The sequence below is a fragment of the Pteropus alecto genome, unplaced genomic scaffold (assembly GCF_000325575.1).
Source record: "Pteropus alecto unplaced genomic scaffold, ASM32557v1 scaffold257, whole genome shotgun sequence".
In the NCBI taxonomy this organism is placed as follows: domain Eukaryota; kingdom Metazoa; phylum Chordata; class Mammalia; order Chiroptera; family Pteropodidae; genus Pteropus; species Pteropus alecto.
Window position 1 is genome coordinate 32,730 of NW_006439715.1, and position 5,839 is coordinate 38,568.

Sequence of the window (5,839 nt, forward strand, 5' to 3'; positions counted from 1 at the left end):
CAAATACATTTTCCCATTTGGATGGTTGTCTCTGTACGTTGTTGATGATTTCTTTTGCTGAGCAGAAGCTTTTCAGTTTGATGTAGTCTCATGCATTTATTTTTGCTTTTACTTCTCTTGCCTTTGAGGTCAAAATCATAAAATCCTCTTTAAGTCCAAGGTCTTTGAGTGTAGTTCCTATGTTTTCTTCTATGAATTTTATTGTTTCAAGTCTTATATTTGGGTCCTTAATCCATTTTGTGTTAATTTTGGTGTGTGGTGATAGACACCAGTCTAGTTTCATTCTTTTGCAAGTGGCTAACCAGTCTTCCCAGCACCATTTATACCATTGTATGTTTTTGGTTTCTTTGTTGAAAATTATTTGGCCGTATAAATATGGGTTTACTTCTGGACTCTCAGTTATGTTCCAATGATCCGTGTGTCTGTTTTGCTGCCAATACCATGCTGTTTTGATGACTGTTGCTTTGTAATGTAATTTGAAGTTGAAAGAGTGATGCCCCCCGCCTCATTTTGATTTTTTTGTTTGTTTTTTCCTCACGATAGCTTTGGCACTGCACTGTCTTTTGTGCTTCCATACAAATCTGATGACTTTTGTTCTATTTCTTAAAAAAATACCCATGAGATTTCAATTGGCATTGCATTTAATCTGTATAACGTTTGAGGAAATATGGTCATTTTGACTATGTTGATTATTCCAATTCAAGAACACGAAATATCTCTCCATTCTTTATATCTTCTTCAATTTCTTTTATTAGGGTCTTATAATTTTCATGATATAGATCCTTATTTCATTTTATAGGTCCTTCACATGTTTTGTCGATTTTATTCCTAGGTATTTTATTCTTTTTGCTACAGTTGCAAAAGGAATTATTTTTTCAACTTCTTTTTCTCATGGTTCATTATTAGAATATGGCAATGCTATGGATTTTTAAACATTGATTTTGTATCCAGGGACTTTACTGTATTTGCTTATTATTTCTCGTAGTGTCCTTGTGGAATGATTAAGGTTCTCTATCTAGAGAATCGTGTCATCTGCAAATAGTGACAGTTTGACTTCTCCAGGAGGAGAGATGGGAATAACTGAAAGGACACAACACAGACCCAGGACACATCACTGGCTAAGAACAAGGCTCAGTCAAAGGTCAGATAGAGACACTCTCCCAACCCCACCACCACACCAACAATCATAACGTAAACACATGGGTCATGCAGCTGGGAGAGCAAAAACAAATAGGTGCTCTGTGAACAGAACAGAATGTACAGACCTCACACCAAGGAAGAAACAGAAACAAAGAATCCGGTGGCAAATCGAATTCTCTGAAGTTGTTAAAAGAAACCAACTTTGACAGTAGTCTGCATGGCAACAAAAGCCTGCAGGAAGAGCCCTAACTGCATTCACAGAGGTATTCACAGTGAAGGCCCAGTGGGACATCATGCCCCCACAGAGTTAATTAATTGTGTCCTTGACATAATAACACGTAACACAATCAAACATAATAGTGCACCTTTAGCTACTGACCTCCTAGAAAGTAAGAGACATGACGAGGAAAACAAACACGAGAGCTTTGATGGACATATTTTCAAAGTGACATTCAAAATTCTTCTGGTTAAGATGGCAGAGGAGGTAAATATTGTTTTTGCCTTCTATCATAATGACATCAAAATTATAACTAAACTATGGAAAACCTGTATTGAGAATAGCCTGAAGTCTGCCTGTAACAGATGTTCTATTAACATATAGATACTGGTAGGCATGGTGGAAATTCACAACCGGCTGGTCACACACCCACATGTGCCAGCTAAAAATTGGGAGAAATATTTCAACTTTGAGGGATCCCCTGAGGAATGAAGGGTTCTAGCCCCTAAGAGGTTCCCCAGCCCAGAATTTCAATGCTGCGAAAAAGAAGTTTCTACAAATTTTGGTTATGAAATGATTGGAGATTACTGCTGAGTGAGATGGAGGGCGTCTGGAATGCAGGCAACCCTCTTAAAGAGCCCACACAGACTTATTCATTGATGGACTCACTTCCTTTGAGTTTCAGCTCTGAGGCAGCAACTCAAAAGATACCAGAGACATAGGAGAAGAAACAATTTTGTCTGGCTTCATGGCAAGGGCTAGAGGGGAACCTGCCTCCCAGACTGAAGCAAATTGTGTTGGTAGAAGACAAAGTTTCTTTGTTTATCCCTCCCCATATCCAGCATGTACACCATTTTATTTACCACAAAGGGGAGTCTCTACACATCCAAAGCATTATGCATTCTGTGGCCAAAATGATCCCTTAGAACGCAAATAGAGACTTCTAACTTTGTTTAAACTCTTTGAATAGTCATCAAATAACCCCAAGCACTATCACACCAAGGTCTCCAAGGTCAAGCCAAATCTGATCTCTATTTACTTCTTGATTCATCATTTACCAGCATCCCTGTATGCTCCTCTTCTCTGATTACACTGAACTTGCAGCTTCTCAAACTGTCAAACTGCTTCCTGTATGAAAAACACTCCGGCTATCATCGTTAAAATTTCTATGAAACTGCATATCTCATTTTCATCATGCTTTCTTAGCAAACTCTTCCTTAATGTCCTAACTAGGTTAAATTGCCTATATAGAAGCCCTCATTTTTCTTCCTCATTGAACATATCACAAGACAACTTTAATTTCTGGCATTTATTTCAGGTGAGTATACCTTGGAGGCATTGCACGTTCAGTTCTAGACTATTTTGATAAAGAGAATATTACAATTCAATCTCACATTTTTATGTATTTCTCAGTGCACATAGAGAAACTATTGCACTCTACGGCAGTGTTATGTCTGAAAAGGAAATATGTATACATTAGTAAAATAAATTTTTGCCAACACATCTAACCATCTTCTGAGAAAATCATAATCTTTTTGCTGGTGGAGTATCTGTTCTCGATGTCGATGGCTGTTTACTTGTCTGGGTGTTAATTGCTGAAGGTTGGAGTTGCAGCATTAATTTCTTAAAGTAAGATAACGATTACCGTGTCCATATTGGTTGCCTTTTCCTTTCATGAACAATTTCTCTGAAGCATGCAATGCTGTTTGGTAGCATTTTACCCATAGTAGAACTTTTTCATAATTAAAATCAATTCTCTCACCCACGACTGCTTTTCTTTCAGCTATGATTATATAATATCCGCAATATTTGTTGTCATTTCAACAGTCTCCACAGCATCTTCACTAGGAGTACATTCCATGTCACTGAACCACTTTCTTTGACCATTCATAAGAATAACCTCTTATCCTTTAAAGTGTATCATGAGGTGGCAGCAATTCAATCATAGTTTCAGGTTTCAAATCTAATTCTCATTGTCTTGCTATTTCTACCATCTACAGTCATCACCTCTACTGAAGTCCTGAACATGCAATATAATTTGTAAGGTTTGAAATCAGCATCTTCCCCGCCCCTATTATTGTTGGTATCAGACTTCTTGCCATGAATCATGAATGTACAAATGGCCTCTAGCATAAGGGATCTTTTCAAAAAAGTTTTCTTTTTTATTTTTTGCAGATGAATCACTATCTATGGTATGTCAAGCCTCATGAAATGTTCTTCTTAAATAATAAGACTTATAATCGAAAATCACTCCTTGGCTTAGAATGGATGTTATGCTTTGAGGAATAAAAAAACTTTATTAAGCTCAGCATCCATCTCCATCAGAGCTCCTATGTGACGAGGTGCATTGCGGATGAGCAGAAATTTTTAATAAGATTATTTTTCCTGAGCAAAACTCCAAAGTGGGTTGAAATACTCAAAAACAGATGTGCTAGCATCTGTGATTGTAGTTCCATTTACAGAACACAGACAGAAGAGACTTAGCATAATTCTTAAGGCCCTAAAATTTTCACAAGGGAAAATGAGCTCTGGCTTCAGTTAAATTCATTGTCCATATTTGTACCAAACAAGAGTGTCAGCATCTCCTTGGAAACTTTGAAGACAGGCATTTTCTTTGCCTCTCTACCTGTGAATGCCCCACATGGCATCTTCTCCAAAATAGAATGTTTTGTCTGGACTGAAAAGTGCTCGTATAATGTAGCCACATCGTTAGTCATCTTAGCTAGATTCTCTGGATAAAGCGCTGCAGCATCTATGTCTGCCCTGGCTGCTTCGCCTTGTAATTTATGTTACGAAGACTGCTTCTCTCTTAAACTTCATCAACCAACCTCGGCTGGCTTTAAACTTCTCTTCTGAAGCTTCCTCATATGTAAGCCTTCGCAGAATTGGAGCAACATTGAGCCTTGCTCTGTATTAGGCTTTAGCTCAAAGGCATGTTGGGGCTGACTTGTTTGGTTTTTACTCAGACCACGAAAACGTCTTCCATAACAGCAATAAGGCTGTTTCACTCTTGTCATCCCTGCATTCACTGGAGTAGTGCTTTCAATTTCCTTCTAGATATTTTCCTTTGTATTCACAACTTATTAAATTACAGATGACTCTATTAAATGCCTCCAAAGAACTAAGTAAACAGACATGGAAAATAAACTAATGAGCAAATGAGAAAGACTAGAAAGAAGTCATAATTTTCCATCAAGAGTCTTAAAGCACAGAAATCACAAAGTAAGAAACAAATAATGTACAGGTGAAGACACATACTTTGTGTATGTTCTGACAGCAATGACTTTCTGCATCAATTGATACACTCTAACCATGAAATAGGTGTTTGCTAAATCTTTTTTGGTAAGAGGCTTCAAAAACATTTTTCCCTATAATATTAAAAAAAATAATAACTTTAAAGTTAGACTTGGAAAATAAAAAAAAATGTAAAAAGCATATGTCCATTAAATGAGACATTTCTATCAATTATATTTGATAATGATATAAATAGAAGCACCATTTATAAAAGCCAATAGCTATTCTTAATCTATACAATAACATACTGTTAGATAATAAGAACAAATATAGTTTTGACACATTCTACAACATGGATGACCCTTAAAAATATTTTGCTAAGTGAAACCTACCAAACACATACCAAACACAAAGGGTGACTTATTACCTGATTGCATTTGTATAAGATATACAGAATAAGTACCTCCAGAGAGAGAGGGAGAGAGTAATCAGGTTATTGGTTGCAAGAAGATATACACAAGAAGGAAATGAGAAACGAGTGTTTAACATGTATGGCATTTATATTCAGGTAATGAAAAAGTTCTGGAACAAAATAAATGATGACAGTTGCCAACTATGTGAATACTTAATGACACTGAATTGGAAACCTTCAAATGGTCAGCTTTCTGTTTTCAGTGCTTCAGTCCAACAAAAATTTACTTAAATTAAATTTATGTTGGGATGGGCATATCAGTTTTTTAAGCATCTTCAACACCTTTTATGTTATTTAAGCATTTAAATGGGCACATTAGAGCAAATTATTTACCTTACCTAAATTACTTACCTTTACTTAACTAAATTCATTGGTTTATCTTGTAACTCCTCCAGTTCTTTCTAGGTGACTTCTTTGTTACCAGCAGAATTCTCAATCTACTTATTTGCTGAAAGGTAAAATCCGATTTGCTCAGTGTTTCTCTATTTTTCAAATGCATGTAATGGGTAGAAACTTTTCTACCCATTCTCAAGTACATTACCTAAGAATTAGGGGTATTGCCTTTCATAACAAGCAATCAAAGAAAATACATGAGTTCATGGTCAGATAATGGAAAGATAAGTAAAAGGCAAAATATATTATTTAATATTTCCATAACCTCAATGTTCTCACTACCTCCCCCCAATATGTTTCAGTAAACAAAAAATGTTAAAGATATTATGTAACATCTGATATTTATCCTGTAAATCCCCAACTTAAGAATTTGTTACACATAT